This window comes from Aegilops tauschii, chromosome 4 (genome assembly GCF_002575655.3).
Source record: "Aegilops tauschii subsp. strangulata cultivar AL8/78 chromosome 4, Aet v6.0, whole genome shotgun sequence".
Lineage (NCBI taxonomy): Eukaryota > Viridiplantae > Streptophyta > Magnoliopsida > Poales > Poaceae > Aegilops > Aegilops tauschii.
Genome location: NC_053038.3, coordinates 290596189 through 290607593, shown reverse-complemented (window position 1 = coordinate 290607593; position 11405 = coordinate 290596189).

The window sequence follows — 11405 nt, the reverse complement described above, 5'->3', positions numbered from 1 at the left end:
CATTCTTTGAAGTTCTTTCTGTTGATTGAATAGATGAATCTGAGATTGTGTGATGCATATCGTATAATCATACCCACGGATACTTGAGGTGACATTGGAGTATCTAGGTGACATTAGGGTTTTGGTTGATTTGTGTCTTAAGGTGTTATTCTAGTACGAACTCTAGCATAGATCGAACGGAAAGAATAGCTTCATGCTATTTTACTACGGACTCTTGAATAGATCGATCAGAAAGGATAACTTTGAGGTGGTTTCGTACCCTACCATAATCTCTTCGTTTGTTCTCCGCTATTAGTGACTTTGGAGTGACTCTTTGTTTCATGTTGAGGGATAGTTAATGATCCAATTATGTTATTATTGTTGAGAGAACTTGCACTAGTGAAAGTATGAACCCTAGGCCTTGTTTCAACGCATTGCAATACCGTTTGTGCTCACTTTTATCATTAGTTACCTTGCTGTTTTTATATTTTCAGATTACAAAAACCTATATCTACCATCCATATTGCACTTGTATTACCATCTCTTCACCAAACTAGTGCACCTATACAATTTACCATTGTATTGGGTGTGTTGGGGACACAAGAGACTCTTTGTTAATTGGTTGTAGGGTTGCTTAAGAGAGACCATCTTCATCCTACGCCTCCCACGTATTGATAAACCTTAGGTCATCCACTTGAGGGAAATTTGCTACTGTCCTACAAACCTCTCCACTTGGAGGCCCAACAACGTCTACAAGAAGAAGGTTGTGTAGTAGACATCAGGTATCTTCCGTCTTGCCTTCAATATTAAGAATTGTGCCGATAATGCTGTCACATATATTTCTCTCGACGTGCATCACATCAAGATTATGCCACAGATCCAAATCTTTCCAATACTCCAAGTCCCGCAAAGTGGACCTGCGGGTAAACAGTAATCTCTCCTCTGCCCTGCCACGCTTCCTTTTCCCGCTACCATTACTAGGATGGTTTCCTGGTGTAATATGCCTGACCTTCTCTAATTCCACTTGCAACTCATCAGCGGTGAGCCTCTTTGGCGCATCATGGTTTTCATGCTTTGCATTGAACACATGTCTTAGGTATTTTGTAGGACGCGGCTTGTCCTTGGCAAGGAAACGGCGGTGTCCAATGTAACAGATCTTGCTAAGTATTGCGTATGACAGCGGATTCCTCTCACGACGAACACATGCATTGTAACCATGTGTCGTTCGCCCTGACATAGTGCCCAAAGCCGGATAATCATGGATGCACCAAATTATAACAACACACAGAAAGAAATCAGCTGGTGGGCTGCTATATAGGTCTCAAGTGAGAACACCCCTCCATAGCTATTGAAGTTCCTCCACAAGAGGCTCCATGAATAAATCAAAATCCTTTCCAGGACTTTTTGGACCTAGGATGAGCAAGGCAATCATGTAGTTTGATTCTTTGGTGCAGACATTTTGAGGCATGTTGTAAGGGATAACAAGCACTAGCCACATGCTATAGGTGACGCTCTGGTGGCCAAATGGGTTAAATCCATCTGAAGCTAAGCCAAGTCTAATGTTTCTCGGGTCAACAACAAACTTTTTGTGTTTCTGATTGAAGCTTTTCCACTCACTACCATGAGATGGATGGCTCATTACATTCTGATCTCTGTACTCCTGGTTCCTAGAATGCCACAGTGCATCCTCTCTTGTTTCAGCATCATGAAACAACCTCTACAATCTTGGTATAATTGGAAAATGTCTCAGAACATTATGAGGAATCCTCTCCACAGCATCGCCATCTTTCCATCTTGATCATTTGCATTTTGGGCATTCACTTAAGTTGGCACAATCCTTCGGGAATAGAACACAATTATTCTTACAAACCTGGATTATATCATATCGAATTCCAACTACAGAAGGAAATTCTTCATTTTACTGTAGGTGTGTGGCTGCTCAGACGCATCTGGGAAAAATTTGCGAAAAGCGGCCAACATCGCATCAAATGATTTGTTGGTCATCTACTCAGATGTCTTCACCTGAAGAAAGGTGACCATAGCTGAGAATACTGACAGCTTATTTCTTGGGGTGACATCCACGTTGCATTGTTCCAACATTCGGGCCCACTGTTTTTTTTCTACAGGTGAAAGTTCACGAAATGCATGAGCATTTCGTAGCATTGCTTCAATGTTGGTCAAACTCACTGGCTCCGCCACCACCACCTCCTCCTCCTCGTCTTCCACCTGAGCATCAGGAAGATCAAGTTGGTGATCTGCTGCTTCCACGTAGTCAGTAACATTGACGTTCACAGCTTCACCATGATGAACCCACCTTGTATATGTGACCGACATCCCATACAAGTGCAGATGATTTTGCATAGTTTACTAGGGTCTTGTAACTGAATTCATACAACTGCTACACGGGCAGAGCACATCTGATGTCCAAATATCTTGCCATAGCTTTAGTCCTGTCCATCTGCTAGACATACAAATTAGTTCTTCTACTTGATATTACAGGAAAAAACATATATGCTTTTTTATGAAGTCCAAAAAAAATACCTAGGTCGATGTCTAAAGCTATGGCAAGATATTTGGATGGGAAGATCTAAGTAACGAAATATATGTAAAGCTAGTTCAGCAAACAGATTTGAGTGCTAAATTATGGCAGGTTCTTTCAGCAGTCAATGAGGCCGAGCACACAGCCATCGAACTATCGAAGGCCATCACAGCAACAAAGATCGAGTATAAAACGGTGAGCTATTTCACCTAACAGATTGGCTACTAGACCATGGCAATCTACATCACAATAAATACATGGCATGCTATTTTAGCAACTAATCGGGCTTGGCATGCCATCTCAGCTAAGCAGATTGAGTGCAGAACAGGGCAAGGAAGCTTCTTAAGCAGAGCATATTGACTGTAAACTACTTCGGCAAATAGTGAGATTAACAACGTCTATCAACTAACATTCAACGCTACACCGACATGTACGGGGCCTCAGTCTAGAATGCGCGTACCAGGGGAGAAACTGACCGCCGGGCGTCTCCACACGAACGTCACTAGCGGTGGCGGTGCTGACCGTCGTGCGCCTCCACAAGAACGTCGCCAGCGGTGGCGGCGCGACTAGAGGATGGCAGTCTACGAGAGCGTACTGTGGGAGCGAGAGGATCGCTGTGCATCCCCTCCACGAACCGCGGCGCCGACGTATCGGCGCGGCGGGGTGGGCGGCTTTGGCAGAGCGAATGGAGTGGAGGGGGACAGGGGGAGGGGGGTTTGGGGAATATTATTGACTAGTTGGCCGAAGGGCAGTTGAATTTGGGATTTGGTTTTTTTTGGGGGGGGGGGGGGATTTTCGCGCGGTGGGCGGGGGGAGTTTGGCGCATGGTCGGTTTCTCTAAGTGCAGTCCCACGTGTCAGTGAAAAGGCAAGACGAAGCGCGTTTCATTTGCGTGAGCCGTGTGAAGTGCGACCGCGACAGGGGTGCTGTGAGTGTACCACCTTTTTTCCTTTTTAAACTAGGTGCTTCGCCCCCTCAAAAAAAACTTGGTGCTTCACGCAATCCACCGATACTACTACTAGTAATCCTGTAATCCTGACTAAAATGGCGCGGCTAGGTCTTTTCCCGCGCGGTATGCTGGGAGGTTGGCTTAGTTGGGTTTTTGAGGATGAGTAATGCTACACCTACGTAATGCTAGTTATGTAATTAACATAATGTGAAACGTGTGAGATATTGATTGCAGATTGGGGGGAGGGGGGGCCCGCCACCATGAAAATCAGGGAGGAGAGAGAGAGGCAATTTACGTTAACCCTTTCGTAGGTTCCCGTAGATGTAGAGAGATGTGAAATGTGTGAATGTGTAGTGGACGTACTATTGGAGTGCCTAAGATAAATTTTGTATGTAGACCCTATGTGTTTATTTACTTCGCATGTTAGGTTTGTCTCGGTTCAATAAAAAGCAGAGTTGGTGATGATGGTGTGCCTGCCATCCTGCAATATAGGCCGTCCGATCTATATCTAACGGATAGGAAGGAAACTATGACAATTTACCCGCACTCCTCTCCACATTTGCAGATAAGGCCTTCCCTCGTTCATCCTTTTCTCCCACAATATCTTGATGTTCCGTGCAATGCACGGGCATCTTGCTAGTGCTCCTACAATATACTATATTATTGTGAAAGTTCATATACACCGGCCGAGAGTAATGCAAACACGGCAGATTTTCATTACATATCGAACTTTTATAGGCCAAAAAAATAAAAGAAACCCGACCCTAAACCTATTCTACGGCGGCGACCGACGTCCTCCATCTGTGATCTCCATGTACATCGGCGGGGTTCAAGACCCATGAAGTGAAGGTGCGGTCTCCGGCGAGGAAGAGTAGAACACGAGAGGCGGACCAGCCAGTTGGCACACCATGCCCTGCTGCCTCCCATGCCCTACTCATCCTCGGAGGAGTTCCCAACCTCAGCGGTGCCAAATGTTGCACGGTGGCAAGTAGGACGCGTGGCGGACGGTGCTCCCGTCGTCGGCCGCCAGCATGGCTATTGTTTGTGCGGTTGCGTCCGCGTCCGGCTAAGCTGCTATTGCGTCGCGAGCGGCGACTTGAGCGAGGGTGGCGACCTCGAGCTTGATCCCCGAAGACAAGCTCTCTCGCAGAGCGTTCGTGCTCGTGGTCATGGCGGATGTGGTGCTAGGTAGCAGGACGATGCGCTATGGTGTGGAGGTTAGCTAGGCATTGCCGCTTCATGTAGCGCATTCCGATGAGGCCAAGCATCCAGGTGCGTCATTAAGTCACCGGAGTTGGTTCCTCGGGCACCGAGCCTCTTAACGACGGCATGCGGACGGACAGCATGAATGCGGGCAGCTGGCGCCGGCTGGGAATGCACCGTGCGACGGCGCGAGGGACGAGGGTTTTTGGTGTGCCAGGGTAGTCAGCTGCGGTCGTGGAAACGTTGGAGATGCCCTTTGCTCACATGCGATCCCCACATGTCATTAAAAAAGCAAGACGACCCGGCATGGTCTCAGGTCGTGCGGATGCAGTTGGCCGCGCTACACCACTCTGCGGACGCGTCGCGGCGCGCGTGCACTTTGGCGCCCCGTGCATCCTCGACAAGCCGGGTGTTGATCTACTGGTCATGCCACAGGGCTAACGCCACCGTCGGCACACTAAAACCGACCGTGTCCAGCAACAATGAGCGTGTCGCTCACCGCGATCGTCGTGTCCAGAGGCAGTGCTGGAGTTGCGCCATGTTGCTCGCCCGTGCGACCCACATGAACGGTTGCCAGTGGCGAGGAGGTTGTGGGCCAGCTCCTCCATTGGACTAGTCTGCGCCATGTTGTCCCGACAGGTGTGCCCCACATGTCGGTTTCCCTGTTTTCCCAGCCATATTCGATCGTCAGTGCTCCGCGTTGTGCATTAGGTGTAGAACATCTGGTTTTTGTGCCCTGGTTCAAATGTGGTATAGTACTAAGTTGTTACCCTAGCCCGAAGTGTGGTGGTTTTGGGTATGGTACCACCCTTTTCCTTTTCAAGTAGTGAAGCGGAACACTTGATTAAGTAGCCGGATGGTGTGCTAAATGTAGGTGTCCGACTGTTTGAAAGAATAATTGAGGTGTGCCCGGTCCGTGCCCGCATTTAGGGGTCCAACTTACCATGTTTCGGCGGTAGTAACTATACTAGTCCCTGGTTACTCCCTCTGTTTTTTATTTACTCCGTATTTTAGCTTTGCTCAAAGTCAAACTTTGTAAACTTTGACAAAGTTTATAGACAGAAATAATAACATATACAATAACAAATCAACACCATTAGATTCATTATTGAATATACTTTCACATCATATAGATTTGCTATTGTAAATGTTCATATTTCTACTCTTACTAGCAAGATGCCCGTGTGTTGCACGTAACAGCAAGATGCATTTGTATGACTAGTTTATCTTGCGAGAGAAAAGGATGAACGAGGGAAGGCCTTATTTGCAAATGTCGAGAGGTGTGTGGGTACCTTTTCGTAAAATTGCCATAGTTTCCTTCCTATCTGTTAGATATAAATCGGACGGCCTATATTGCAGGATGGCAGGCACACCATGATCACCAACTCTGTTTTTTATAAGAGTCCGTCCGATTTATATCTGACGGATAGGAAGGAAACTATTGCAATTTTGCAAAAAGAGGCCCACACCCTTCTCCACATTTGCGAATAAGGCCTTCCCTCATTCATCCTTTTCTCCCACAAGATAAAATACTCATAGAAATGCATCTTGATGTTCCGTGCAACGCACGGGCATCTTGCTAGTGTAGATAAAAAGCAGAGATGGTGATGATGGTGTGCCTGCCATCATGCAATATAGGCCGTCCGATCTATATGTAACGGATAGGAAGGAAAGTATGAAAATATACCTGCACTCCTCTCCCCATTTGCAGATAAGGCCTTCCCTCATTCATCCTTTTATCCCACAAGATCTTGATGTTCCGTGCAATGGACGGGCATCTTGCTAGTTTTCTATAATTTTGGTCAAATTTTATGAAGTTTGACTTCAGTCAAACCTAATATGCAGAGTAAATAAAAACAGAGGGAGTATCTTACTCCATGAACAAGACGGAAGGGAAAACGAGACAACTTATTGTTTATTTGAGCCGTTCAAGTATAATCATGTGGCGATGCTTATTTCTCATTCCTCTCCAACCCTCTTCTCCATCGATCATGCCGCCCTCCGGTCGAGTCCATCCTCCCGCATGACTCATTTGAACATTCCGCTGAGTATCATTCGCATGTGGGCCTAGACCATGCTTGTATTTCCAATGTTGTAATTTGTCCGACATGCATACAAACAAACGGTTTGTTTAAAGTTTCACTTTGCCTCCACTACGTGTCACTTCCCGTCTTAGTTTTGACATCCCATTCAGTTCATGCCCCGACACATCTCGACAAGATCGATTGATGTTGAGAGATCAATTGCGTGTCGTGCAAGGAGATAAAGGTTTGGTCTGTTTCTATGATAGAAATGACCCGCGGGGGGGGGGGGGGTCTGTGGGGATCAGAGGGAGTATATTGTACGTTCATAAGCGAAATGAATGTATTGTACCCACCGTAGTCTCTTTCAATCGATCTTCGGACGCCGAGATGAAATCGAGAGAGAACGAGTGGGTGCATGTGTGATACCCCGGGCGGATTCAAAATTTTGAACCGGTGATCATAGCATCTGCAAATCATATATAAAGGGTATTCAATGTTCGTTTCGCTTTTGAACGTACAATATACTCCCTCTAATTCTTTCTAGTTTACATATAAGTTTTATGTGTAGCCAAAGTATCTCTACTTTGATCAAACTTATAGAAAAAAGTATCAACATTGAACAAAGCCCAATCAATATTGTTAGATTTGTACGTACTATAGATGACATGGTAGTTCCTTATAGCCATCGGCTGGCTATATTATTAACCATGCTCTAATGCGTTTTTCAAATCCGCCTTTGACTATTGACAAGAGTAATAGTACATGAGATGTATAATGTGAAAATTATATCATTGGAAGCTCCTTTCACATACGAATTTGACCGTATGCTTTGTGTATGTTGCATGTCCTATATTATTACTCTAACATTTGGTCAAACTTATCCTCGAAAAACGTATTAGGCTCTGTATGGTAGATGGAAGGAGGGAGTAGCAGTGGAAGTGGATCCTTTGACGTAGGTATTCCTGCCTTACCCTCCCGTTCGGCCACTTACTGGCGGACCCCATGCTTGCTAGGCCCCGCATGTCAGTTACTCAATGGGTTCGGCCACGTCAGGGGATCCTCATCCGTAGTATACTCCCTCTGTTTTTATTTACTCCGCATAAAACGGAGGGAGTAGTAGCATAAATGACGCGGGCGGGGGAGGGGGAGGGATGGCGGTTTACTCTCAACTGTGGTCCCACAAGCGAGCGAAAACGCAAGACAAAGCGCGTTCCATTCGGTGAGCAACATGGAGGGTCCAGCGTGCCAGGGTGCAACGCGAATGTGACAAGAGCGATGTACAGTCAAAACCGATTGACAGGTCGTCACTGGAACCACTATTCACACCAGAGCCTTCGCTGCTCGGTCTACACCAGCCACTGCCCCAAAACCACACCTCTCTCCAGCCCATTCCCCCACCTTTCGATCCCCTAGCCCGCATCAAGTGTCCCCTAGTTCATCGGAAAGTCATGGTGCGCCGCAAGAGCACGTACTACAAGATGCTGACACCGGAGCGCCGCGCAGAAATCACGGCGGCGGTCGGTGCCACAGACCTCCGTTCCCAAGCTCGCTTTGCAGCGGGCCAATCCCCGAGTTCTCTGGAGCCAAGCTACGAGGAGGAGAAAGTCGATCCAATGTTCATAGCGGAGGTCGCGGCGCAGAAGGCCCCCGATGGGTATGAGATGATGGACGTTGACTTCTCCGGGTCCCGCATGGTGTAGGCGGACCAGCGGTTCAACCTGGCGATACTAAAGGAGGACCGGGAGGCAGAGGCTCAATTCGACGCGGAGCACGCGCATGCCGCTGCCATCAAGGCTCTCCTGCAGGCGGAACCGGACGTCATGGATGTGAACCGGGCAGCGGAGGCTCAACTTGATGCGGAGCGCGCGGATGCCGCTGCCATCGAGGCCCTCCTGCAGGCGGAACCGGACGTCCTGTACTTGAACCGGACGGCGGAGGCTCAACTCGACGCGGAGCACACGGATGCCGCTGCCATCGAGGCCCTCTTGTAGGCGGAACCGGACGTCCTGGACTTCAACCGCGCGGCGGAGGCTCAACTCGACGCAGAGCGCGCGGATGCCACTGCCATCGAGGCCCTCCTGCAGGCAGAACCGGACATCCTGGACTTCAACCGGGCGGTGCTCTCGTCCGTGCAGAGCACCTGCACGCTCTGCGTGAACAAGTAGCTGGAGGCCGAGGACAACCACGGTGCGGAGACACACGTCGGCAGCTACGGCTGGTTCGCGCCGGCAGCCAAAGACGACGAGGTCGTCTCGTTCCGTGAGCAGTGATAGTTTTTCTTTATGTTGTTGTTTTTAGGGATCTTTTGCTGTGTAAAAACATATATTGTTATGCAAGTCGCCTGACTTTCATCATTTGGGTTAGTCTACCATTTCAGGTGGTTGGATGAATATCCTACGTCTCCTAACCCTTCTTCCTCACCTCTTCTTCTTCCCCAACAGACCACCGCACGGGCCGTACGGATCCTCCCCAATATGCGGTTGGATAAACATACTGTATGAATGAAAATTATGTGTCGGCGGTAGGATGGCTGAGTCTGGTTTGATCACATGCGGTAGCACGTCTCAGTGAGGGCGCATTCCCTTGGTTGGGTTTGCGGCGTGCAGGAGCGACTGTGTGAGGGTGCGGTGCGACTGCGGCGTGCTGGAGTGACTGTGTGAGGGTGCGGTGTGACCGCGACAGTAGTGCACAAGTGTACCTCCTTTTCATTTTCAAAACTTTAGGCAAGCTTGGCAAAAATGTGTGGCGAACTATGGCAATGCAAGGCCTAGACCCAAACTGGATACAAGTACGTATGTAATAGGAGTACTAGTGTTAAAAAAGAAAGGCGAATTTTTCCTTCGCGGGATTAATCGGTACAAATCCTCATTTGACGTGTCAATTAATGCGTATTTTTTTTCCAAAGCCCAAAGAGCTAACCATCTCACTCCTCATCGCTTGATTAATGCAGCGCCATGCAAATCAACCTTCTCACTTCCGCATGCATGCAAGGGTATATTAATGTCCTTGGTTGCTAGTACGAGGCAAACCCCATCAATTTTGCCTCAATTAGTGTTAGTGGCCTTTTGCAAATTGTAATTTTGATATACTGGCCTTGTGTAAAAAAATGGAGCTGGTAACTATTTGACTTCCTTCCCCATTGCGGTGACATCGACGATATCTCAAACGTTGTGGTTTGCTGAAGTGCGTTCGACGGAGAACACCATTGAGGGAGACCACCGTAAGTCATTCGCAAGTGCCACCTGCAAGCCGAGACAACCGCCTTATTTTCATCCAGGAAGTCCGTTGAACCAAAGGACACATAAATGTACTAATACTACTAGTACACAATAGCGTCGTTCGTCCAGCTTAGTGCGGTGAGGTGGTTTCTCGAAGAAGACGATGGAGAAGCGGAGTCAACGAAGAGTGAAATGATGGTTTCTTCGTCCGTGCTTCGTGATTTGACGCCTCACTACTTTGTGATTTGTGATAGAAGGGACAGGGGAGTAAACTCTGTGCTCTATATTGTACATGCATCCAAGCACGGGAGAAAGAGGAGAGACGTTGCATTTTTTTTATTCCTTCAATCAATCAATCAGGGAGCTTCGGTTCCATCTTTTTGGCTTTGGCAGCACCGTCCACAATGGTTCCTCTCGATGCCAAAAGCTATTTTCACATTTAGCTACACATTGTGGATGCCCTTAACCATACCACTTGGTTTTGCTCCTATGTGCTATCTATACAAATCTGAATTATATTGATCTAAAAAATTATAGAATCAAGATTAGTAAAAAGGAGGTGATTTTGCCGCGCGGATGGCGGGGGAGGTTTCTTATTTTTTAGAGGACGTTGGCCTGGCAGTTTGCTAACATGCGGTCCCATGTGTCCATGCTTTACCAAGCCAATCCGCGTCCCACATGAGGCAGAACAACGGCAGAAGCAACATGTGGTTAACTTGAAGAAGATGAGGGAGAAGCGGATTCAGCAAGGAGTGAAATGATGGTTACTTCATCCCTCTAACTTCTTTTTTAGCATTATTAATTCGTCCCACCAACTTAACTGCGGGAAAGGTGCAGCTTTGTGATTTGACGCCTCATTGCTCATTACTACGCCGGTGCCATGACTGGGGTGCTTCACCCTTGCTGCTCTGCGTTGTATTTCAGTATGGAACGTGGACCGGGTAGCTTGATGTCCCACATGTCGGCGAAAGGGACTAGAACATTTATGAAAGCAAGCGCCCCACTCTTACGACGGAGGAGTACACGACACGGCGGCCTAGTGAACTGTTACTTGTACTGTATAGTACTATAGTTTTGTTGTTTTGCACGATCCATCGAACAAACCCGATTAAACAGGAAAGGGCGGGATTTTTCCCGCGCGGTAGATGATACTGGCCATACATTTAAAAGGGAATTTTAATGTATGCAAACTGAATAATTAAGTAACGATATGATATCTAGTAAACTAAAAACACATATGATTTATTGTGTTAGAGTGTAGTAGTAGTGCTGTATTGCATAGTTGTTAGATGTAACATGCGAGAACGTGTAGAGATGTAGTTTTGGAGGGCCTACAGAGAGAAAAGCGTAATACGGTCACCGGACTTCAGAATACGCTCATTACGGTCACTATATACGTTTTGCGGTGATTATACAGTCACTTGCTCACCGTTCAACATCGGATTGCACTCTGTTGACCGGCAAAATAGTCTGCGTGGCACCATGTTGACTAG